Source organism: Anabrus simplex, chromosome 1 (assembly GCF_040414725.1).
Source record: "Anabrus simplex isolate iqAnaSimp1 chromosome 1, ASM4041472v1, whole genome shotgun sequence".
Classification (NCBI taxonomy): domain Eukaryota; kingdom Metazoa; phylum Arthropoda; class Insecta; order Orthoptera; family Tettigoniidae; genus Anabrus; species Anabrus simplex.
Genome location: NC_090265.1, coordinates 453,768,371 through 453,795,901, shown reverse-complemented (window position 1 = coordinate 453,795,901; position 27,531 = coordinate 453,768,371). Strand labels below are relative to the sequence as shown.

The following is a 27,531-nucleotide window of genomic DNA, read 5'->3' as shown; positions in this document are numbered from 1 at the left end:
TAGCGTGGTTCAAATCCCGGCCACTCCATGTGAGATTTGTGCTGGACAAAGCGGAGGCGGGACAGGTTTTTCTCCGGGTACTCCGGTTTCCCTGTCATCTTTCATTCCAGCAACACTCTCCATTATCATTTAGTCTCATCTGTCAGTCATTTAACATTGCCGCAGAGAAGTGCGACACACTTCGGCAGCCGGCACATTTCCTGTCCTCGCCGCTAGATGGAGGCTTCATTGATTCCATTCCTGACCCGGTCGAATGACTGGAAACGGGCTGTGGATTTTCAATAATAAAGCAATGCAGTTATCATTCCTTCAAATGTTGACGGTCCTGGGATATTGGTAGAATTTTGCTTGATAAGGGAGGTTTTAACGTGCCGGTTTATCTGTTTATAGGGTATCACAGGGAAGCATTATTTTATACCAATCAGTAGTGCCGAGATTCCTCCTCCTCATCATCATCATCATCATATTCTGAAGACTTGTCGATACAACCATTTCTGTCTATCATCGGCTTATCTTTATGCTGTGTAGTTCATATATCCCGTTCTTCTTTGTATATCGGTCAGGCAGTGCTTACTTTCGGCCGAAACGCACCGGAACCTTTCGGGCACCTCCCAGATATTTTTGTTTTTACACGGTGTTTTTAAAGAAGCGTTGTTCAGTGGAACTTAGCCCACATACTGATATATGAACTCGTTCCATAACTTGAGCTCAGTTAAAATTCAATATGTTTTTAAAATATACTCATTAATAATAAATATACATAAATAAATTACCTGCCTGTTGCTATTTCTTGATTGATGCAGTATTTTTGTGTCCGTCTCTTGGCACAGGCTAGAGCAAAGTGTAGCTTCCACCGAAGTCCTAGTCTCATCCATGGCTGTGACAATATGGAAGCTGCTGGGGTATGGGTGGTGCTGAGTAATGACATTTGGAGCACAACTAGTGTCTGAGTGTTATGAAAGGTGTCGCTCATAGGATCAGTCGTGCTGCAGTGGCACCTTCTGGTCCATTGAGGAAAGCAATGGCAAACTACCTCACTCCTCATCTTGCCTAGTATGCCTCATTTGGGCTCTGCCATTGGTTTTTGCAGTTTCTCTATAACTGCATAGCCTTTGGTGGTGCTATTTGAGGATCCAACCAGCCTCTGGGCTGATGACCTAACAGACAAATAAATTACAGCTTTTCAGTGGTTAAATAGTTACACGTTTAAGAGATGTCTTGGATGTTTTTTTATTCCACTGGTTAAATTTGGAAGCTTGTTTATTGCCAGTAAACATATATCTTGTGACTTCTTTTTCACTCACTGTTTTGAAAGTTCGGCTAAATCTGACTGAAGAATATTCCATATCGCCCATTGTTCATATTAAATCTTGTGGTTTTACTGTTTTGATTATAAGAAATTATGTTTGAAAAACCAGAATTTCAGAAAAGAATGTTAAACAAAATGATTTCTCATTGTAAGTTTTATCACTAGCTTTCAAATATCAAAACTTGTACCTTTTTTGGTTGGGAGGGGTCGTACGGTTGAAAACGCGGCGGGAGAGGGGGGGATGTATGAGTATGCGTTTCGGCATCTAAAAGTTTGGATTTCGGAGATCGACTTCTTTCCTAGCGCCTTATCCTCTAAAATATTCTTGATCATGGTGTGTGTGTCTCAGGATATCTTCTTCTGCTTCTGTTTCTTCTTCTTCCATCGCGTTTCACACGGATACGAAATGTGTAGTACATGAGACTGGGCCCTTTTTTACGGCTGCGTGCCCTTCCTAACGCCAATCGTTTTCGGAATGATGTGTTCACTCTCGCGTATTTCTGTGGTGGTTGGTAGTGTGGTGTATGGCGTTGTGTGAATATGAAGAGTATATTGTTGGGACACAAACACCCACTGCCCTTAGTCAGAGGAATTAACCACACGCGATTAAAATCCCCCGACCCAGCATGGAATTGAAACTGGGACTCTCGGAACCGCAGGCCTCAACGCTCATCATTCAGCCAAGGAGCCAGATGGTGTTGTGTCAAGATTTGCCCTTTAAATTTGATTTTCCTCACCTCCATTTCTCTCATGAACTTCCTATCATCTCCAAATTCCCGTAATACCGGTTCATTTGTTCTTCTTTCTGCCGAGTTGGTTCTTGTCATCATTCTTCATTTCCACATCCCTGCCGCTTCGAAATTATTCAGTTCTGCTTTTCCTTGCATCTAAGTTCCACTACTATACAGTCGAGTGACGATTTACAAAAGGGTTTTTAGTGTCCAAACTGATAAGCTTATTTGTTAGAAGATGTTTCTTATTCAGGAAAGCATGTTTCATCATCTCTTCTGCCATACATCTGTTATACTCTGTAATCACGCTTCCCATGTAACAGAAATGTTTAACTTGTTCAACTGTGATGTTGTAAATGTTGATGCTCGTATTGACAGCTCTACTAACTTAACTTACAAATGAAGTCGTAGTCTTTTTTTATGTTTGCCTTTAATTTGCATTCGTTAATTTGCAGGCCTTCGGGCTGAGCAGCGGTCGCTTGGTAGGCCATGGCCCTTCGGGGCTGTTGCGCCATGGGGTTTGGTTTGATATTTTAAGGAACCTAGACATCACATTCAGCATTCTGTTCAGCCACATAAAATTCAGCTCATGTGCCGAATACCTGAACAATCTATGCTTCTCGGCCAGCCATGCCTTTGTAGTGGAGAAGAGTCCCAACTACTGAAGAACTCGTAAGCAACTACTTCCTCTCCTTTGTGACGATTATCAGTTGGAATGCCAAGCAGTGTTTGGTACATACCGTACAACATTCCTTGCTCGGAAACTACCCGGGGACAATATTTATTCATGTATTTTATTTTATTTACTATGCTTAATTATTGTATTTAATAATAACTAACTACTTTAACGGGGCTTGGAGATGTCTAGTTACCGGAATTTTGTCCCGCAGGAGTTATTTTACGTGCCAGTAAATTTAATGATATGAGACTGTCGTATTTGAACACCTTCAAATACCATTGGACTGACCGTGGATCGTACCTGCGAACTTTGACTCATAAATTTAGCACTCTGTCCCCACAACCACTCAATCCCTTCATATTTATTTATCACTTGATCACAAGTAAGTGCCACATGGTCCACTGTGTAGTGTCGCACGGAAATTTTCAAATATGGGCATATTAAACAATGATGTTATTCGCGTTATTGGTAATTAATATTGAGATTTAATGCAACAATTATAAGATCTCTGGTTATTTTTTGGAAATTAGTGAAGTCTGCTGATTGAAATCATTTCTGAAGAGCATGAAAAACCTGTCCCGACTTCGCTTTGTCCAGCACAAATCTCACATGGAGTGACCGGGATTTGAACCACGGAACCCAGCGGTGAGAAGCCGGCGCGCTGCCGACTGAGCCACGGAGGCTGTTTTCTGAAGAGCATATAGCAGAAAAGAAGTTGAAAATGCTTGAAAAGAAAGAATATTTGATAAAATGGTGCATTTTACTTTACTTATTCACTGTCTTAAGTAATGTTCAGCGTCAGAGAGGCTAGAAGGAAAGAAAGACAGTAGTTCACCAACATGCCACTGTACGTCATTGATAATTTTAAAAGCGCTGTCAAACTAAATGCTTAATATTTCGACACTGGCTTCATACCCGACCCCGCAGACGTAGAGAAAGGGGATAAGTGTTGGACATCCACTAGAGACCAGTCAGACTGTCAAAACTATCGACTCTTGTCACTTTCTCGGGTTAAACCTCGAGCATTATTATTATTATTATTATTATTATTATTATTATTATTATTATTATTATTATTATTATTATTATTATATTATTATTATTATTATTATTATTATTATTATTATTATTATTATTATTATTATTATTATTATTATTATTATACTCCAAGACTCGTAATAAAATAATATCCTTGCACTTTCCTACACCGAATGTCGAGAAACTCGAGAAAAACACGCAATCAATTTAACAAATACTACCGTAGCTGGGGAATTCGTTGTATCTTCATTGGCTAGAACAAGTTTGTTACTATTATTATTCTGTCTTAATCTCATCTGTGGCTTTGTCGGTTTGTTAGTATGAAATGAAATGGCGTATAGCTTTTAGTGCCGGATGTGTCCGAGAACATGTTCGGTTCGCCAGGTGCAGGTCTTCTGATTTGACTCCCATAGGCGACCTGCGCGTCGTAAGGAGGATGAAATGATGATGAAGACGACACATACACCCCTGTGCTAGCGAAATTAACCAGCGATGGTTAAAATTCTCGACCCTGCCTGGAATCGAACACGAGACCCTGTGACATAAGTAACGTCATTCCCAACACAGCCATTCCCTGCGACGAATGGTGTGAATGTGCTGCTCATAGTATTGGGTGGTGTATGCATTACAGTGGGCCTGGCAGACTGATGTGTAACAACACATTCTGAGGCGGTGAGGAAAGCAATGGCAAACTACATCACTCAACATAGTATACATCCTCATTGACACGTAGACTGTCTATGGCAGCTGATGGTGGATCTGTTGAGGAACCAACCAGACTTCGGGCCAAGGACTTTGCATTCATACAGTTCGGTGAATAATGCTGATTCTCACTCTTATCATAGAGTGTGACTTACTGCAGTCGTCTTCGAACCACGAGTGTGACTGTCTGATTAAATAATGACTCACGTTGCTGGCAGTTTCGTCTGCCAAGTGCGCCAAGAGTGTAACAGGCAATTAACAAGGCTAGTAATTGCACTGTTGCCTAATGCTTTTGCACTAGGTAACATAGTAGTATTTATCCAAAGTGAGTTGAAATTACGTCACAAGCCAAGATTGCGTTGGAATGAATCAGGCTGTAAAAATAATAGTTACGTGTCTTTTCAGACTGTTTATGTGATAATGAATTACTGACATTTTGAAATTAAAATAATGATGATTTTCTTGTATGACGGTCTTTGAAGATTAGCTCAGACCATTAAGTAACCTGGTAATAAAGAAAAACACGGAACTTGTATGTCTCCTGTCATAGTGACCGTATTTTGTACTTAACGTACACCATAAGAATATGCTGTTATTGAATACCGGTATCTGTTCAATATATAATAATAATAATAATAATAATAATAATAATAATAATAATAATAATAATAATAATAATCGTATGGCCTCAGCTACCGTGTGCAGACATTTCAATTTGACGCCATCTGGCTGTCTTCTCGTCAATTTCGACGTTCCGTTTTACTCTTAGCCCACTAGATGGCAGACCGGGTAAACCGAAACTCTCTTGGGCGTCTATGGCTGAGATTTAATTAATTTTGTCGGGTAAACACCAAATGTGTCACCAGAGATCTTTTACATGCCGACATCGTACGACATGGAGTGTCGAATGGACTTTTTACCGCCCTTTAAAAATCCGACTACCTCTGCCGGCTTTGAACCCACTATCTTGGGATCCGGAGGCCGACACTCTACCACTGATCCACAGAGGCAGCCAAGAAATATAATAATAATAATCCAGGCTGCGTAGCTGAAACGTTAGAGCGCTAGCCTTCTGAGCTCAAGTTGGAGGGTTCGATCCCGCGTAAATTTGTGGTATTTGAAGGTACTCAAATACGTCAGCCTCGTGTCGGTACATTCACTGGCTTGTAAATAACTCGTATGGGACAAAATTTCGATACATCGGCATCTCCGAAAACCGCAATAGTTGTTACACGTAAAACGATTATTGTTATTACAGAGCACGTTGGCCGTGAGGTACGGGCCTCGCAGCTGTGAGCTTGCATTCGGGAGATAGTGAGTTCGAATCCCACTGTCGGTAGCTCTGAATATGGTTTCCCGTGGTTTCCCATTTTCACTCGAGACAAATGCTGGCGCTCTACCTTAATTAAGGCCACGGCCGCTTCCTTTCTACTCCAAGCCCTTTCCTATCCCACCGCCACCATAAGACCTATCTGCGTCGGTGGGACGCAAAGCAAACTGTAAAAAGTATTATTATTATTATTATTATTATTATTATTATTATTATTATTATTATTATTATTATTCCCGGCCATTTTCCCATTTTATTAGGGTCGGCAGTTATTATGGACTTGGCCCAGTTTTACTGACGGATGTCCTTCCTGGCGCCAAACATACGTGGACGAAAGTTTTCACTGTTGCCTTTCTCTGGGATGGTTGGTAGTGTGATGAGTTGTGTAAAGATGAAGAGAAGTGTACAGATGAACACAAAGAAATTAACCTTATGCAGTTGAATGGAACCTGGGGCCCTCTGAACCGAAGGCCAGTACACTGACCATTTTGCCAAGGAGCGAGCTGGTTATTATTATTATTATTATTATTATTATTATTATTATTATTATTATTATTATTATTATTATTATTATTATTATTAAGACGGCCTCAGGTACCTTGTGCAAGCTCTTTTGATTTGGTGCCATGAACTGCAGGCAGCCTGCGTGGGTGACAGTTACGTCGTTCTGTTTTACTCCACGAGATGGCAGAGAAATCAGAAATCTGTTGAGTGACCACTTCTATTAATTTTTTGAGGTTCACTCCGATTATGTCACCAGAGAACATTATCATACCGACGTTGTATGGCATGGAGAATCGAGTGGATTTTTTCAAAACTAAACCAAACTAAACTAATCTAAATCAAACCAAACCAAACCCCACGTTGCTACATCCCTGATGGGTCTTGGCCTACCATGCGACTGGTGCTTATCTCCAAAGACCTGCAAGTTACGAGATGATACGTGGTCAGGGTGACGAATCCTCTCGGCTTGGCTTTCTAGACCGGGACCTCTACCTCACCGTCGGATGGTTTCTCAATTCGAATTGGGAGCGAAGTTAGCGTCGCGTAGCTGTTAGCTTGCATTCGGAACATGGAGGGTTCGAATCCTACCGTCGGCAGTCCTGAATATGGTTTTCCGTGGTTTCCCATTTTCACACCATGCAAATGCTGAAGCTGTGCCGTAATAAAGACCACAGCCGCTGCCATCCCAGTCCTGGCCCTTTTCCATCTTTGCCTTGCCGAAAACCTTTGATGTATCAGTGCGACGTTAAAGCACTAACAAAGAGCTTCGCAATTGTTCTCTCGTAGACTGAGTGGACCACGAACCTGCCCTTAGATCCAGATAAAAATCTCTCACCTGGCTGGGAATTGAACTCTGAGCCACCCAATAAGAAATTGACCTACCATCCTAGACCGCAAGACCAGTGCATTGTCTTTTCCTACCCTTAAAGATCTTAATATCGTTGCCGGGTTTGAACCCGCGAATTTGGAATCCAGAAGCCAGCAGGCTACCTCTGATCCACATAGAGAAAGCTTCTGACCCCAACTTGGCAGGTTGGATCCTGGCTCAGTCCGGTGGTATTTGAAGGTGCTCGAATACGTCAGCCTCGTATCGGTAGATTTACTGGCACGTAAAAGAATTCCTGCGGGACCAAATTCCGACACCTCGATGTGTCCGAAAACTATCAAAAGTAGTTAGTTGGACGCAAAAGCAACAACATTATTATTATTATTAATAGTAGTAGTAGTAGTAGTAGTAAAAACACTTAAAGGTACGTCTTCATATTATAAACTATCTATGGATATAACATAATCATATGCACGAGTCTGAGTGGTTTAGCCGGTAAATAGAGCATAATTCAGGTCTTTGACAGAATGTCCTCAGGTTCGATTCCCGTTTGGACTGGGGATTTTCGCCGTGTCTGGTTAATTCCTTTGAATTGAGACTGGGTGTTTTCATTAGTTTCAGTACAAACGTCTTCATGTACACACCACACTACCATCCACCACAGAACCATGCCTCTTCCATAGGGGCCAAAGCTGCGAAATAAAAGAAGGAACTTGCACCTTGATAACCACATAAATCAATCTTCACATCAGTTGATATTTTAAGATCAATAAACTATCGCCAGCTTCTATTTATTCATCCGATTCATTTCACACAAGCGTGTGCTCTTCTTATAACATACAAGTTATGACAAGTTTCAGGAGAATCACTTTCTTGGATCTTCAGTCGTTAGTTTCAATATAAATATCACTTTTATGGATTGATCAAAATAAAATTCCATACGTATTATTATAGTTGGCCCGGCGGTACGTGTTGTATAGCTTTGATTTCCATTCGGGCGATGGTGGGATCGAACACTAACATCGATGGCCGTGAAATGTCTTTCCGTAGTTTTCAATTTTCAGGGCTCTACCTTAAGCATGACTACACTAGCTGCATTCCCAGTCCTAGCCCATTTTCATTTCCTTGTGTGTCAGTGCGACGTTAAATCGCTAGGAAAAACTAAATCAATCAATCAATCAATGGTCTGCATTTAGGACTGTCGCCCAGGTGGCAGATTTCCTATCAGTTGTTTACCTAGCCTTTTCTTGTAGTGTTATTGCATCCCTCTACATCTTTTAAGCCGGCCCCACGGTTTACGGATAGCGAGCTCATTTTTTGTTGGGAGGCCCAGGGTTCGATTCCCAGTTAAATATGGGATTTTTACCTCTGTCTGAGGGTTCACCGGGACATAAATGTTCTTTCAGTATATTTAGATACAAATTTCGATCCATGGTGCTATCAATGTCAACTCTCCTGGTCCACTAGGTGACGTGAACTCTACTCAGTTGGTTTCCACCATACAGTAAACTTTCCATCTAATCCGGTACTTGCTTTCATCTGAAAAAATTAAAGGTTTCCAGAAGTCGAATTTTTTTCTGTATGCTCTTTAATGAAGCTCAACTTTTTTTTTACAATTAATCTTGCTAACAAATGTTTTATTTCAAGCTGTTTTCCCATGCCTGTCCCTTCTGCTTAGGATAAGTCGAATAGTTTCTGGATGTGCTCTCTTGTTCGTAACAAGAAGTTTCGCAGTACTAATGGCTGGATTTTTCTTCACTTGCCTACTATCCAACGTCTCTCCCTGAAGTTGAAAATTTTCCTCCTATTGACCGTGTCTTTATTGTTAATGTTACATGTACTTTTATACCTACAGTATTTATAACTCACCGTATCGCTGCATGACTCCTGTTTACAAGTTCACCAATTCCTTGTAGACCGAGCTCGATAGCTGCAGACGCTTAATTACGGCCAGTATCCAGTATTCGGGAGATAGTAGGTTCGAATCCCAATATCGGCAGCCCTGAAAATGGTTTTCCGTGGTTTCCCATTTTCACACCAGGCAAATGCTGGGGCTGTACCTTAATTAAGGCCACGGCCGCTTCCTTCCCACTCCTAGCCATTTCCTGTCCCATCGTCGCCATAAGACTTATCTGTGTCGGTGCGACGTAAAGCAACTAGCACAATTCCTTGTAGTGATTTTCCTCTCTTATAACGAAAAAAATCATTTATCTTTCTTCTACCGAGCTCGATAGCTGCAGTCGCTTAAGTGCGGCCAGTATCCAGTATTCGGGAGATAGTGGGTTCGAATCCCACTGTCGGCAGCCCTGAAAATGGTTTTCCGTGGTTTCCCATTTTCACACCAGGCAAATGCTGTGGCTGTACCTTAATTAAGGCCACGGCCGCTTCCTTCCCACTCTAGCCCTTTCCTGTCCCATCGTCGCCGTAAGACCTATCTGTGTCGGTGCGACGTAAAACAACTAGCAAAAAAAAAAAATCTTTCTTCTTTGGAAGATTGTACTCTTTGACGTCCCATAACAGCGCCGGAACTTGTCTGTACTTCGTCACTCTTCAAAACAAATTCAATTTGGTGTCGAAACAAGAACAGTATTTATACCGTCCTCTTACTCTCTAGAACTCTATGAGTTTCATTTTGACGTGCCATAGCAACATATCGACGAAGAATCTCTTATACCTTGGTAAGTTCAGCGACACGCTGAGTAGCCTGTGGTGGTTTACTAATTCAAGAAATACCTTCATTGTTCCACACATAAGATGAGAACATACATTATTGTCCATATTTATATTCATGAACACATATTATAGTGTAGTAGGAGTTTCACTTTGACTCACTGTATGTTGTTACTTCTTCTTTTCTTCTTGCTAGGGGATTTACGTCGCACCGACACAGATAGGTCTTATGGCGACGATGGGATAGGAATGGCCTAGGAGTTGGAAGGAAGCGGTCGTGGCCTTAATTAAGGTACAGCCCCAGCATTTGCCTGGTGTGAAAATGGGAAACCACGGAAAACCATCTTCAGGGCTGCCGACAGTGGGATTCGAACCCCCTATCTCCCGGATGCAAGCTCACAGCCGCGCGCCTCTACGCGCACGGCCAACTCGCCCGGTGTGTATGTTGTTATTGAATGGTATGTTAGAATAGATGTCCTAAAGACACCTATTTGGCTCCTGTACAATACGATCTCCCGAAACGCAGTTAAAAAAGACAGTAGCCACGTGCGCTTGCAGCTGAAGGTCTATGTACTTACCGAAGCGCAAAAGAAACACTATACGACTTGTCATAACCGGAGTCAAATGCACTCTGCCAGCATGTGGACGTAACATGAGCCATGGTTTATTCTACCAGCTCCGTCACCAAGGTAACACATTACTTTGACTAACAAAAGAAACAGGAACTTCAACATTCACTTACTCAACACTGAGTAGTTACTTTCTACCTACTTGCTTTCGGAGAAGTCCTTCAAACACATCACCTTTACTTTACGAACCAGATACTCCATTATGGACAAGAAAGAAAAGATAAATAGCTGTTAGTCCTGAATGTACATTTTTCTTTGCAATCATTTCCTCCTCTTCTAAGTGCCGTAGTCATTTCTATTCAGCTGATCTTGTGGCACATTCGCAAAATATTGGGCTCGATCCCAGTTGAGGAAAGTGACATTTGGGGGTGTTAAATATGACAACTCCGTGTCATTGGCTTCCAGTAACATACAGGATTCCTGCGGGAGAAAATTTAGACGCCCGAGCGTCTGATATGATCATCATCCGTTACAATGGACTTGAATATTATTCTTATTCTTATTCTTATTCTTATTCTTATTCTTATCGCTTAGGAAACCCCCATGTTTGTGTGAATTTTATGATTACATTTCGGTCTTGTAGGTTTGGCGGTCCCAATCCTTGAAGGTCATCTACTGTTTTCTTGTACCATTTCGGTCTAATAGTCTAATGGCGTCGAATTTTGCAGTTCCGACACAGGCGTTTTTTGTTTTGTTATAAATACGATTTAATTGGAAAATAGTTTCAGTTTTCTCAAGTCTCAGTTAATGTATTTTCATTACAGTTTTCTGTGATCCATTCACCAAGGTATTTAAATTTACTTGGGAGATATTATTATTATTATTATTATTATTATTATTATTATTATTATTATTATTATTATTATTATTCGCTACTGAGTGACGAATGAGGACCTTGTTTGCACCCTAGTGAAATTTCAGTCAAGTGTTAATTTACAGTCACTGTTTTCTCATGGACTGTAGACGAAAAGCGCAGGTTTCCTGTTATCTGTGAAGCAGGGAAAATTTATTTCGGACACACTTCTCCATTAGATTTTCCTTTAACTTAACAGGTCACTAAAAAGAAACACGCTGCAGCCTAGTGTTTGAAGACAATTCAGCACATTTCATTTAATACTATGCATGCAGAGCAGAAACTCGAACGACAGCCCTTTCTATCACATTGTTGTTATATAGTTTGTTCTCCCAAAACAGGTGTACTGTACTTTTAAATCTGCACACTCTTGGTGTTTATTACTGCACCATGCAATGATCTAAGGAGATAAGGTCGACGAGAGCTACGACCTGCCCTCATTTACTGCACTGATGAGTTTCGTTGGAGCAGAAACAAGGTCATCACCTCTTCATTCTTCTGTGTTAGCACTTCGTAACTATTATTACGCGTATCTGTTATGACTACAGGGCCGAGTGAATAAAGGAAGCTTTATTTATTTATTTATTTATTTATTTATTTATTTATTTATTTTGACTTTCCCCAACTGGAGATTTCCCCTGAGGAGAAAGTATACAAAAACAAGATGAATATTGAAAGTAATTGTGAGTTGATTACATAATCGTTGGTAAGGACATTTTGCATACAGTATATTGTTGTATTAAAAAGTTTGGAAGATATGGTTCTTCAGGATTTGGATAGAATAATTTAAGGTAGTCACTGCAACTTCTCTTATTAATGCCTGAGCGAGGTTAAATGATATGCAGAGTTTGACGAAAAAGCGAGGAATGTTTCCTCTAGCGCCAACCCTTAATCCTCTGATTTCGACATTATCCAACTGGTATTTTTGTTGATAGAATGGGATGGTTGGTTCATATGTTGTTAGAATGAAATAATAGCAAAAGCAATTTTTATCTACCATAGGGCCTACTGTACTGGCATCAGCATAACCTTAAATATAACATTTTACTAGTGTAATTGAGCAGGTGCTGGAAAATAGTAGCTTTTGCTATAGATGACAGCATTATCCGTGACTGAGAGAGAGGACTTGACCATTTCATGCTGTCATCCACTCATTCAGTTCAGCCATAATGTATGTTGTAATGGTAGGATACTCCGTAAGACTCGTGACATACAAATAAGCAATAAATAAGCTAAGCAAGGGGAAGATACATTTGGTCGTAGACTATATAGCATTGTTCGGGCTGAGTGGCTCAGGCGGTTAAGGCGCTGGCCTTCTAACCCCAACTTGGCAGGTTCGATCCTGGCTCAGTCCGGTGGTATTTGAAGGTGCTCAAATACGACAGCCTCATGTCGGTAGATTTATTGGCACGTAAAAGAACTCCTGCGGGACTAAATACCGGCACCTCGGCGTCTCCGAAGACCGTAAAAGTAGTTAGTGGGACGTAAAGCAAATAATACTATAATAATAATAATAATAATAATAATAATTATTATTATTATTATTATTATAGCATTGTTAACGTCTAGCATAAAATAAATTTATATTTAGTGTAGTAATAGTCAAATAGTCCGCTTCTGTGGTGTAGTGGTTAGTGTGATTAGCTGCCACATCCAGAGGTCCGGGTTCGATTCCCGGCTCTGCCACGAAATTTGAAAAGTTTTACGAGGGCTGGAACGGGGTCCACTCAACCTCGGGAGGTCAACTGAGTTAGAATGGAGTTCGATTCCCTGCTCAGCCATCCTGGAAGTGGTTTTCCGTGGTTTCCCACTTCTCCTCCAGGCAAATGCCGGGATGATACCTAACTTAAGGCCACGGCCGCTTCCTTCCCTCTTCCTTGTCTATCCCTTCCAAACTTCCCATCCCCCCACAATGCCCCTGTTCAGCATAGCAGGTGAGGCCGCTCCTGCCCATTTGTATCCCCCGACCCAGAGTCTGAAGCTCCAGGACACTGCCCTTGAGGCGGTAGAGGTGGTATCCCTCGTTGAGTCCGAGGGGAAAACCGACCCTGGAGGGTAAACAGAGGAAGAAGAAGAAGAAGAAGAAGAAGAAGAATAGTCAAATAATTGTTGGAGGAAAATGTAAGGCACGTATCGAATGTAATGAATTGCAATAAAAGAATGCTCTCTCCCCAGTTTCAGGCGATTCTATTCTATAGATGACGTTATCGTAGTAAACATACTCACTGTCATCCAGAAGAACAGCATCAGTTCACTGGATATTCACGTCTCTGCGTATGTCTGATGTTTCGAATTCTAATACCGTGAACAAATACAGAGTAATAAACGGTGGTGTGCACTGAACCCTATCTACCTCAGCGCTGCTGAGGTAAAGAACTTTGTATTAACATTTTCTAATTATTCCTTAGAACGCTTTTTATAATGTTTAAAAAATTGCGAACATCTAAGCCAAGCCAAGCACAGCTGTCTCGACAATCCACTCACACTACCGCAGTTCAGCTTCTCCAGCGAACTGGGTTTCCTTGCCGGCGCAAAAGAGAGCTACCTCAGCGAAAAGGTCGCTTGGGTGACGCATGCAATTGAAGCTTCATTGCCCTGGGAGCTGTAGGTCCTCCCCCGACAGCAAGTTACGGCGACAGGCCAGCTGGCTTAGGTAAGGTAATGTTAGTTTTAATACTTGACACTCGAAGTCTTAAGCGCCACACACTAGAGAAATATCAACATCTTAACAGTATAGGCACTTGCACATCGTCTTGCTAATAAAAATAGAGCCATTATATGAAATCAATTGTAATATAGAAGAATATATTTTAGTCTTGGGTTTCGGCATGTATACAGTTTGTTCGAACAATGCATTGATGGCAAGTGTAGAGTATGTGCTCCGATAGTCGCAGAAAAATATTTAGGTTGCCCAGCATGAACACAGAGTTAAGCGCGAATGGTTGTCTGTGATGGTGGTATATAGCGATTATTTGTAGTGTTCCTTTTGGATTATAGGTGAAGGTTTCGCGAGTTCTGTGGCATTCTTCATTAATATAACGTGTGTTATACGTCGTGACAAATATTTTCCCTCGTTTGTCGTTGGTACACGTACACTCAGTATGCGAGTGAAACTATACAACTTCAGAGACGGCAAAATACCAATTACAGTTTGATGATTAATTTAGATTAGGCTTTTTAAGTAAAAAAACAACTAGTTAGTCCCAGTGTATTTTTGTGAAAACAATTACTATACTTTCATGAAACGTCACCGGATGAAACTGTAAGTACATTGTTTAACATCTGCTGTAGATTAAGTTATGATGGTGTCGTCACTGCCATGAATATCGATTTGGAAATATGTGCGAGCGTGGGGTTGAAAATATTCTTGAAAGATCTTTTTCAGGTATATCTTTCCACGAAAAACGCAGTCTTATGAGAGAGTGTGGTTGAGCTACGATTGTTTATATCTAAAAAAGTTTTTTGCAGCTGGGGTAATGAATATGTTCACCGCATGCCACTGGTAATAGAGGTTATTCAGGCTTTTGTGCCTCTACACTAGAGAAGTACTCCTTATCATTCCATGTTCACATTTTCTGTTGCGGCAGTTTCATTATCTGAATATGAGTGCAGCCAGTAGCCATCAGGCTCCTTGACTCTATGGTCAGCATACTGGCCTTCGGCTCAGAGGGCCCCGGATTCGATTACCGCCGGCCAGGTAGAGGATTTTAACTGCCGTGAATTCCCCTTGCTGGAGGACTGGGTGTTCATGTTCGTCTTGATACCTAAGATAATCTAGGAAACTGTAGATCCGGGAGAGGGTATTGTTTACTGTAAATTTACGTTTCGATACATGCAATTTATAAAAGTTAATATCCTATAGCATAATTGGAAAACATGCAGTAAGAGCAGGTAAGGTAAGGCTGTATTTTGCCCGAAGACAGGTCCGCACCCCCGCAGAGGTGTGCCTGAGCCGGAGTTTACGTACGGTAGCGTGGCCAGTTCCTTTCCGCTCCTCCATTCCCTTACTCCCACCAACAGCGCATGGTTACCCATCCAAATCTTAACCACGCCCAATGTTGCTTAACTTCGGCGATCTCACGGGACCCGGCTACGACCGTTGGCAGTAAGAGCAAAAATATATGCAATTTTGCTTGACGTCGGACCGGCACAAATGATCTTACGATGACGATGGGATAGAAAAGAGCTAGGAGCGGGAAGGATGTGGCCGTGTCGTTAATTACGGTACAGCCCCAGTACATAACTGATGTGAAAATAGGAAACAACAGAAAACAATCTTCAGGGCTGCCGACAGTGGGGTTCGAACCCACTATCTCCTGAATGCAAGCTCACAACTGCACGGCCAACTCGCCAGGTAGAGCACAAAGAGGAAGGTGTCCGGAAAACATTATTAACATAAATTTAACGTTTGTAAGTGGTTTAGAAATTGAACAGAGAAAGAATGGCCTGGAAGGAGTGTTAGAAACGTTATTGTAAGAAATTAAACTGCTCGGACATGCTATAGAAATCCATCAGATTCCCCGGAAACATGATCCCCTAAAGGGGTCACCACAGTAGTCATCCACAATCCCTCCATTCCATGTCCGACTTTTGAAATTAATATTAGTATTGATTGTCAAAAAACATGCAGACTAGTTGGTTCGTCTTAACCTCATTCCCAATTGGTAATATTACCACATACTGTATGTCGTTTTTATGTTACTTTCTCCTTAAAAAAAGGCTGTAGCAGTGTTGCACACTGTCGTCCCGTAAACCCCTATATCTTTTTCAAAATTTATAGTTATCTTGGATCGCCCATAAAACGTTAAAATATCTATCCTTTCTTTAGAAGGTTTTTATGGCGACGATGGAATAGGAAAGAGTTTAGAGTAGGAAGGAAGCAGCTGTGGCCTTAATGTAGGTACAGCCCCGGCGTTTGGCTGGTTTGATAATTGGAAACCACGGAAAAACATCTTCAGGGATGCCGATAGTGGGGTTCGAACCAACTATCTCCCAAATGCAAGCACACCGCTGCGCGTCCCTAACCGCACGGCCAACTCGCTCGGTCTTCAGAAGTTAAAGCTTCACCTTATTTCATTCACATTTCCAAGGAAATGTTCTGCCATATAGTATACATTCTCTTCATCAAATCTGAATAAAGAAAGAGTCACTTTCAGGAATCTTAACATGCGTACAATAATGCTTAGGAGTTCTCAGATGCATCAAAGAAGCCATTATTATCTTTATACCCCACTGATACTTGTAGTACTGTATGTATATAGCCTCAATTGAAATATTCCTAGCATATGCTAAGTAGTCAAAGCAGAAGATTAGTTTCATTCACATCATTTTAAGGAGCTGCTGGGAAATTAAGAATTTGCTAGAATAGCTTTCTTTTACTAATTAGCACTATTCTGTTCTATGCTCTTATTCACATATTTTTTTAAGCATTTACTCTACTTCTGTTTTAAAGTAAAGGCATTTGCTTTGGTTTTACTCACTTGGCCCAATTGGGAAGTAACTCATTCCGGCATCGAACTTGCCGCTAACACTTCCAACGAGCGATCTCTTCATGTTAGGCTGACATGATTACTGCAAAGTGTATAAAATCGACACCTTTACATTTGAAAAATTAACAAGACCTAACTTCAAATTAGTCGGTTAGTGGAAGCGTAAGTATGTAAATCTACGAGACAAACAGTAGGTTCTATACCTTATCTTCTACAACCCCAAAGATGCTTTTAGGGATGTACCCTATTTAAGGTCACTACCGTTACTGTTCCCTTTGCAGCATCGCAGAAAGCCGCGTGCAGCAGTGTGAAGTTGAACTACAAGCAAAAATTAAACACACACAACACAATAGACATAATAAGAGTCCAGAACTGTCTATTAGTAGTAATAGCAGTAGTACATTTTTACAAGTTTCCTTACGTCGCATCGACACAGATAGGTCTTATGGCGACGATGGGATAGGAAAAGGCTTGGAATGGGAAGGAAGCAGCTGTGGCCTTAATTTAGGCACAGCCCCAGCATTTGCCTGATGTGAAAATTGAAAACCAAGGAAAATCATCTTCAGGGCTGCCGACAGTGAAGGTTGAACCCACTGTCTCCCGAATACACCCTGACAGCAGCGCGCCCCTAATCGCACTACCAACTCGCACGGTGGTGGTGGTGGTGGTGGTGGTGGTGGTAGTAGGTGTAGTAGTACGCATGCCTGGTAGTGCTTGCTTAGTGGTATAGCAGCGAATTAAATTTAAACGTAAATTACATATCAACAAAACAATAGCAAACGAGTACACAAGAGCGGAATATAAATGTGATTAATTATATCAAAACAAGGTTCACAACGAAAGAACAACAAACAAGGGCACATTAAGACAAGAAGTTTAAAAAAGCACATAAGTTAAAATGTGACATAATAATTAAGAGCAGTCGCATATAAATTAACACGAAATTTACAGCAAATAACTTCAAATATTTTCTCATACGCAGCGTAATGTAGCCTGCGTGAAGCAACTATTGTAAGAATATTAGAAAATAATGTTTCATAGGTTTTATTTGACACCCTCCGTGGCTGAGCTGTCGAACTGTCAACCATGCTCCACTTAGATCTTCGTACTAAACTAATCAGCTTCATTTTTCAGTAACTAAAGAACTATACTCTGTAACCGATTCCGAAGTCTCCGTTATATTCATTTATTCGATTACAACACAAAAGAATATACTAACAAATTTAAATCAAAAACCGTTCTAATAAAGTATCAAACCGTATAAAAAAATGTGCTTAATACGATATCAGGTACGCTACACGTCAAAAATTATTATTTTCTAAGTAAAATACGATAATATGGTATCGAGTTTCATTGCTGTAATTATTTTTGAATACTTTGGCGCAAGTCTTTTGTGAGGACCTTGTCGCGGTGTTGTGTGGGATGAATGTGCTGTGTTACACTCAGTACAATAAACTGCTCCTAGGTGCAGCCAAATGGAAATCCCTCTACTTACAAACTGTAATTTTTTTTTTTTTTTTTTTTTTTGCTAGGGGCTTTACGTCGCACCGACACAGATAGGTCTTATGGCGACGATGGGAGAGGAAAGGCCTAGGAGTTGGAAGGAAGCGGCCGTGGCCTTAATTAAGGTACAGCCCCAGCATTTGCCTGGTGTGAAAATGGGAAACCACGGAAAACCATCTTCAGGGCTGCCGATAGTGGGATTCGAACCTACTATCTCCCGGATGCAAGCTCACAGCCGCGCGCCTCTACGCGCACGGCCAACTCGCCCGGTAACTGTAATTTTAAAATACTGTATATATATTAAAACCTCTTTCAACTGATTCTACAAAACCGCCCTGATCATTTCCTTTCCATGTTCAGTGACATTAAGCTATATAAAATAGTTATTAATTCGAACCCCACCGTCGGCAGCCCTGAAGATAGTTTTCCGTGGTTTCCCATTTTCACACCAGGCAAATGCTGGGGGGCTGTACCTTAATTAAGGCCACGGCCGCTTCCTTCCCACTCCTAGCCCCTTCCTGTCCCATCGTCGCCATAAAACCTGTATTGGTGCGACGTAAAGCAACTTGTAAAAAAAAAAAAAGTTATTAACGTTCTTGCGAGGAATTCTTAGGGCCCATTAAAGGGCCTGAATTGCAAGCCGTGCAGACCCTAACGTTACGCCCTTGCTGCCATTCCTGCGACGGCGGAGATTACTTTGTTTTGCTTTTCTTTGTTGTATGCAGGTATGTAAGTTTGGATAAACTGATGTGTATTAACTAGTCAAAAAGCTCTATGATAATGTCCTTGCGGTCATGTTTGAACCGGAGGATTGAGAAATTGTCAACCGACCGCTTGTTGTGACAGGAAGTGTACATTGTAACCCTTGTGATAAGTGTACGTAGAAACATATCAGCTGAGTTGGTTGAGACACGAGGTACAGCTACCTCGCTGCGAGGCTAGAATGTGGACGTTCTGCTTCGAGGCAGGGTCAAAGGTTAAGATAAGTCTTCATGTCCGCGTCTGGCTTATCTCATACACCCGGATGTGGTAGAGCTCGAGCCGAATACTTTTACCGATGAGAACTTGACCAACTTTAGAATGAACCAAATACTGGTGTGCTGAAGAAGGGACTGATGATTATAGTTTCTTACAATAGGTAAAGGAAGGGCTGCTTCGGGTAGTAAAATTAAATATTAAGATGAAAATACTAACCTATTGATTTATCATCTCACTATATATTTTTAAGGTTTTCGGAGACGCCAAGGTGCCGGAATGTTATCGCGTAGGAATTCTGTTACGTGCCGGTATAAGTTTAGCTACATGATGTTGGCATACCAACGGACTAAGTTGGAAAAGAACCCACCAACTTGGGCTCAGAAGGCCAGTGCTTCTACCGTCTAAGCAACTCAGCTCGGAAAAATTAGATTCCCTTTGTTTAATCTTCAACAACCCGAAGACTAGTTGGATCCACACATAACACCACCAAAAGTTATGCATTTATAGAGAAACCACACTTTCGATCGCAACAACATAACCGAGCTCGATAGCTGCAGTCGCTCAAGTGCGGCCAGTATCCAGTATTCGGGAGATAGTGGGTTCGAACCCCACTGCCGGCAGCCCTGAAGATGGTTTTCCGTGGTTTCCCATTTTCACACCAGGCAAATGCTGGGGCTGTACCTTAATTAAGGCCACAGCCGCTTCCTTCCCATTCCTAGTGCTTTCCTGTCCCAACGTCGCCATAAGACCTATCTGTGTCGGTGCGACGTAAAACAAACTTGCAAAAAAAAAAAATGCAACAACATAGAGGTTTTTTTTTGTTTTTTTTTGCTATTTGCTTTACGTCGCACCGACACAGATATGTCTTATGGCGACGATGGGATAGGAAAGGCCTAGGAATTGGAAGGAAGCGGCCGTGGCCTTAATTGTGGTACAGCCCCGGCATTTTCCTGGTGTGAAAATGGGAAACCACGGAAAACCATCTTCAGGGCTGCCGACAGTGGGGCTCGAACCCACTATCTCCCGATTACTGGATACTGGCCGCACTTAAGCGACTGCAGCTGTCGAGCTCGGTACATAGAGGTATCTTAACTCTTCTTCTGTCATATTATGTTTCTGTTGAAAATAACTAATGCACTCTTCTTCTTCCTAGGTATTTCAAATTTTGTATATACATTTGGCGTGGATTTGGCCCATTTTTACAACCGGATGCCCTTCCTGATGCTGACCGTATTTCTAGGAACGTATTCACTGTTGTTTATGTGGTGCTAGTAGTGTGATGTTCTATGTGTATAGGAAGAAGTGAAGTGAATTCAGAGGAGCCCAAATACCCAGTTCCCATACCAGAGGAATTAACGATACGTGGGTAAAATCCACGGCCCGGCTGGGAGTCGATCTCGGGGTCCTTTGAAGCGAAGGGCAGTATGCTAACCATTCAGTCAAACAGCCGGACAAAATAACCAATGCACTGTGTGTAAAAATTATAACACGTTCGGACACCTCGGCATTATGAGAAAGCCTTTACAAGTTAGGAACTATCCTACTGTCGCACAGTTTTCAGTACAGTCAAAGAAAGCCCGTGTATTCCACCTGATGTTACAGTCATGAATTATGCAACGTTTAATGTCTCCTTTCTTGTTGCGATAACTTCAGAGTTGGTCCCCATAAAACAGCAAATATTGTCATCTCACCTTTCCAATGAAGTGGGGACGTATGTGATATTGCGATATTATTATTATTATTATTATTATTATTATTATTATTATTATTATTATTATTATTATTATTTTATTATTATTATTATTATTATTATTATTATTATTATTATTATTATTATTATTATTATTATGCGATTATTGTGCGATATTGCGCCAAAGAGATAACATGTTTTACTGTACGAATACTTTCGTCCATGTTTGTATATCGCAGAAAGGAAATGTTCATTTCTTCTTAATATTCTTCTCCCTTTCCCCAATTATTGGGGTCGACAGGTAGTGTAGATTTAGATCAGTTTTACGGCCGGATGCCCTTTTTACGTCAAACCTATGTAGAGGGATGTATTCGGTCTTATGTGTTTCTTTGGTGGTTGGTAATTAGTGTGGTGTGTTGTATGCAGATTAAGTGAAGTCTATCAAGATGAACACAAATGAACACGAAATCCCAGTCTCCGAGCCAGAAAAATTAACCATGTTAAAATCCCCTGCTCGACCGGGAATCGAACCGAAGGCAGTACGCTGACCATTCAGCAAACAATGAAATCGGGATTCGAGCAATCCAAGTCATTTTGCAAGTCATTAAATTATCAGTACACTTTACCGTTGATACAATTAATTCCCCTGCCGTATGCGATATTGCGCCAAAAAGATAATTTAAAAGTAGTCTCATGATTTAGTTCGATATCTTGAAAATATATTCTCCAAATTTAATGGTAGGATTCCATCTAAAAATGTGTCAAGAATTATATTTTTTTTGACATGCACAAGGCCACGCCCCCTTCATGGCTGTTATCGCGACAGAAATGTATCCATTCTGTCCATTTGACATGGCCAAAGTTCAAAAAGGTTTTGTTAGATTCAAGGAAGCTGTGACAGCATTGTTGCGTGCGCAAATCCTACTTCCGTTGTAAACAACGAGCTACATGTGTTGTTATAAAAAAGTTTTTGAAGTGAGCCTCGTGAGTGAGTTAATTTTCAAGATAACATACGTTTATCTGCTGTTAACGCTCTACTGCATAGTGTTGCTATTAGGCAACATATAACTTTTCACCTGTATAAACGTCCGACTCGTAGGCTGAGTGGTCAGTGTGCTGGCCTTCGGTTCCGAGGGTCCCGGGTTCGATTCCCGGTCGGTCGGGAATTTTAACCTTCATTGGTTAAATCCAGTGACTCGGGGGCTGGGTGTTTGTGCTTTCCCCAACATCCCTGCAACTCACACACCACACATAACAATGTCCTCCACCACAATAACACGCAGTTACCTGCACATGGCAGATGCCGCCCGCCCTCATCGGAGGGTCTGTCTTACAAGGGCTTAACCCGGCTAGAAATAGCCACACGAAATTATTTACCTGTGTAAACGGATAGAGATTGTGGACAAAGGGAGTTTTACGGCACACCTTCAACTGTACAGTCAATCAAACACATATACCAGTGATGCCTTATTGTTGTTGGTTTTTTAAACACATCAGATGACGAAACAGCCCTACAACCGAAGGTACTCCTTCCGGGAATGAAGCGACCATGGCTTTAATTAAAGTACAGCCCCAGCATTTGCCAGGTATGAAAATGGGAAACCCAGGAATACCATCTTCAGGGCTGCCGACAGTGGGGTTCATACGCACGATCTTCCGAATTCAAGCTGAAAGCTACGGGACGTAAACCACGCAGCCACTTGTTCCGTAATAAGGAACAAGTTGTCTTCCACACTGTCTCTCTGAGGTGTTGACTGCATGTTAAATGAGCTGTATTGAGCGGCTTGTGGGATACAAGTGTTTCAAATAGTTTGCAAAGGAAAGGAAACTGTCGTGGAAATATCGTGGCTGATTGTCTCATTAGCTGTGAAGGGAAAACGTATTCCAAAATATTACAAGCATCGTTCGACTGTGCAGAGATTAATAAAGCGATTCGAAGAAAGAGTTAGTCACTCACAAAAAAAAAAAAAAAAACATACCCCGAGGAATAAGTCGCCTCATCAATAGTGCAGGACACAGAGCTAGGGTAACCACAAAGAAATCCTACATAGGCCTAAGCAAGAAGAATCGGAAGAGCAGATTGGAGTTCACAAAAGCTTATGTAAGAAAAGACTTCAGTTTCTGGAACAGCGTTGTTTTCTGGGACGAAAGTAACTTCAGCCTGTTTTCTAGCAGTAACCTTGTTTTGGTTTGGAGGAGGTCCCGTACTGATCTCGACATCATCAAGCTACTGTGAAGCATGGTGGAGGTTGTGTTATGGTCTGGGAGTGTGTAGCCACATCTATTGTCGGGGAGCTAGTTTTCACAGATTTGCTCATTTTCGTATTCTCAAAGAACACTGGAAGAAGAGTGTAGAGAAACTGGGTTTGGGAAACGATTACCACATCCAGCACTACAGCGTTCCCAAGTATACAGTCGAGATTGTCCGACCCTAAAATCCCCCGGAACAGTCTCTCCGATCTCAGTCCTATAGAGCGCCTATGGTGTGAACTAAAAGAACACGAAAACATTACATCTCTAGTAAATCTCAGCTAGGAGACTTGCTTGTAAAGGAATGGAATAATACTGGAGCAGAAACAAATGTAAATCTCATGTACAATATGAGCAAGAGACTGGGGAAAGTGATAGACAGACGAGGTAGTCACACCAAGTAGTGAGGGACATAATTCACCATTGTTTTTGATTCGAGAAGATTCATGTTACTTGAGTGTACGAATACTTGTGCCCGGCTTAAAACTCGTATTGAGAGTACATATTTATTTATTTATTTATTTATTTATTTATTTATTTATTTATTTATTTATTTATAAAATTGCATCATCATGGTGTGCGCACGGTTTTAAGTGAATAGGTGTCTTTATGCATATCAGAAGTATTTGTTTGTTCTGACAGTTCCTCAAATAAATACTTTCGTTGTTTCCTAGTGCCTGTATGAACATTTACGTCCATGTCTGTATGTATGATGACTTCCTCTGTAATGCCGCGATGTATCTCTACAAATATATATCGGTTAAAACTCTTAAACCATGTTTTCTTTTTTTAGAATTACAACTGTTCGAAGCCCTGGATCTGTCTTAACCACTACAAACAATTTTAATAGGAGTACTCATTGACTGCACTGCTTATAATATAATAATAATAATAATAATAATAATAATAATAATAATAATAATAATAATAATAATAATAATAATAATAATGAATTAAATGGCGTATGGCTTTTAGTGCCGGGAGCGTCCGAGGGCATGTTCGGCTTGCCAGGTGCAGGTCTTTTGATTTGACTCCCGTAGGCGATGAGGATCAAATGATGATGAAGACGACACATACACACAGCCTCTGTGCCAGCGGAATTAAGCAATGATGGTTAAAATACCCGACCCTGCCGGAATCGAACACGGGACCCCTGTGACCAAAGCCCAGCACGCTAACCACTTAGCCATAGAGCCGGACATAATAATAATAATAATAATAATAATAATAATAATAATAATAATCGCAACAGATCACAAAAAAATACTCAAACATTGAAACAGATTTCCATAAACGGCGATTGAAATGTTATGGACACATTATGAGGCTAGATGACAACCAACTAACAAAGAAAATATTGATGTACTCACAAACATTAAAGTCAACGGTTTGGAACAAACAAGTCCAAAATGATCTCAAAAACGCCAACATCACACCTACAGATATCGAAGACCGCGAAACTTTTAGAGATAAGATCTACACTTGGGAAGTTGCTTCAGAAGATAATCCCAGCAGATCTAGGGGAAAATGGACTGACAAACGTCGAACTAAACATAGCGACATGATGAAAGAATTCCGGAAGAAAAAAAAAATAACAACAACTCATAATTTAGTTTATGTGATCCATTATGGGTCGAAACAAACAAACTAAATAAGTAAATAAATAAATAAATAAATAAATAAATAAATAAATAAATAAATAATAGTGTTATTGTTTTAACGTCCCACTAAGTTAACTACTTTTTTCTTTAACCGGGCGAGTTGCCCGTGCGGTCAGGAGCGCACAGCTGTGAGTTTGCTTCCGGGAGATATTGGGTTCGAACCCCACTGTCGGCAGCCCTGAAGATGGCTTTCCGTGGTTTCCCATTTTCGCACCAGGCAAATGCTGGGGCTGTACCTTACTTAAAGCCACGGCCGCTTCCTTCCCACTCCTAGGCTTTTCTTATCCCATCGTCGCCATAAGACCTATCTCTGTCGGTGCGACGAAAAGCCATTAGCAAAAAACTACTTTTTTACGGTTTTCGGAGACGCCAAGATGCCGGAATTTGATCCCTCAGGAGTTCTTTTACGTGCCAGTAAATCTACCGACATGAGGCTGACGCATTTGAGCAACTTCAAATACCACAGACTGAGTCGGATCAAACCTCCCAAGTTGAGGTAAGAAGACCACCACCTCAACCGTCTGAGCTATTCAGGCCAGCACTTATAACAGCAGGGCAATCAAGACCCATCCTCTTTAATCATAATATTACTGTAGGTGCCCTGCTACTTTCATGACATCTTTATAAAATATTACAACATTTGTAGCCTACTTGTCCGCATCAGTGGTGTAGTGGTTAGTGTGATTAGCTGCCACCCCCCGGAGGCCCGGGTTCGATTCCCGGCTTTGACATGAAATTTGAAAAGTGGTACGAGGGCTGGAATGGGGTCCACTCAGCCTCGGGAGGTCAACTGAGTAGAGGGGGCTCAATTCCCACCTCAGCCATCCTGGAAGTGGTTTTCCGTCATTTCCCACTTCTCCTCCAGGCAAATGCTGGCATGGTACCTGACTTAAGGCCACGGCCGCTTCCTTCCCTCTTCCTTGTCTACCCCTTCCACTTTTCCCATCCCCGACAAAGCCCCTGTTCAGATACGCAGGCGAGGCCACCTGGGTGAGCTACTGGTCTTCCTTCCCAGTTATATCCCCCGACCCAAAGTCGCACGCTCCAGGACACTTTCCTTGAGGCGGTAGAGGTTTGATCCCTCGCTGAGTCCGAGGGAAAAACCAACCGTGGAAAATAAACGAATTAAGAAAGAAAGAAAGATACAGCCTACTTCAGAAAGGGCATCCATGAAAGAAAAATATCAAGGTTATAAATGTAATTAACTACAAATCAACAAGGAAGAGAGTAAAATTTGGAGTTACGTGTAATTGTTAAGCTACGGTTTTACGTGAAATCCGAGTCACATGTCTTTCAATTCCAGAAATCTTACAAGAACTGGATAAAATTCGAAGCAAAGCTGACTCAGTGTGAAGTTGTCGGTGTGCTAATATACATAAACCATAACAACATTTTGTGAATGCATATAATATGACAAGGAAATTAAATTAATTTTTTTTTTTTATCGAGATACAAACTGTACTTGGAAAGAAGCCCAGTTGATGCTGGAGCTAGAAAAATGTTCGAGGACTGGGTGTGAAGATACACCATTCTGATCTCACTTTCCTGTTAACTAAGGTCTACCACAAATACTCAGCTGTTGATGCACAAGTTGGCGAGCCTCGTTTTACGCTTGACCTTGAAAGGCATCACGTCATTTCTGTGTTTCCCTGCGGCAATGCGCTCGCTGCAAATAGAAGAGCTGCTGACGAATGTCTTTTATCTTCGGCCTGGACGTCTCCTTCCTTACCGGGAAATTCGCCGTTTTGCACCGTGCGTTCTCTCTTTCCCTTGCCCGACTTGTTCGAAATGGTCGTTTAAGTAATTTGGTCGATCTTCACCCTTCAATTCATTTGTATATTATATCATATAACTTACTATGAAAAAATCTAGGAAGACTGAGTTTTCGTTTTGTAATAGGGTTACCATATCAAAAATCTGAGAGTATGACTCAAACCGAAAAGGTAAAAGCAGGACTTGGGCTTCGAAAAGCAGGACAAAAATCTGGACACAATTGCTTTGTTTTGTAACTTCAATGGTGCACTACAGTACGGCAAGCAAACACTATTTCAGCAACTCGCACTATATTTGAGTACTTAGAATATTGTTGGCCGTGCCGTTAGGGCCGCGCAGTTGTGAGCTTTCATCCGGGGGATAGTGGGTTCGAGCCCCACTGTCGGCAGCCGTGAAGATGGTCTTCCGTGGTTTCCCATTTTCACGCCAGGCAAATGCTGGAGCTGTACATTAATTAAGGCCACGGCCGCTTCCTTCCCATTCCTAGACCTTTCCTGTCCTATCGTCGCCATAAGACCTATCTGTCGGTGCGACGTAAAGCAAATAGCGCAAAAAAAAAAAAGCAACTTATAATATTTCCTAGCAAAATGTTCCGTCACTTTCGATGCATTTTTGATATTTCGAACACTCCCTGTATACTCTTCAGTGTCGACATGTTTCTGGAGGCCTAAAAAAACTACGGTTAGCGACACAGATTCCAGGATCGCGCATTAAATACTATGATCTTGTCTTTTAAAACATTTCAATTTATTCCCTTGTATCTAAAGCACATTTATACTTTATCTCTACTTTTCTTGCGACCCGAATTGTGGATTCATTAACTACCATACTTATAAACTAGAATTATACTTCGTAGATACTGCAGCGTCCGCCTCTGTGGTGTAGTGGTTAGTGTGATTAGCTGCCACCCCCGGAG

The 27,531-nt window shown here is 41.3% G+C and overlaps 1 protein-coding gene across 4 annotated transcripts in view; it reads left to right on the top strand.

Annotated features, from left to right (window-relative positions):
- Lmpt (Limpet) overlaps positions 1–27,531 on the top strand; it is a 1,284,547-nt gene that overhangs the window by 731,260 nt on the left and 525,756 nt on the right. The window lies entirely within an intron of this gene.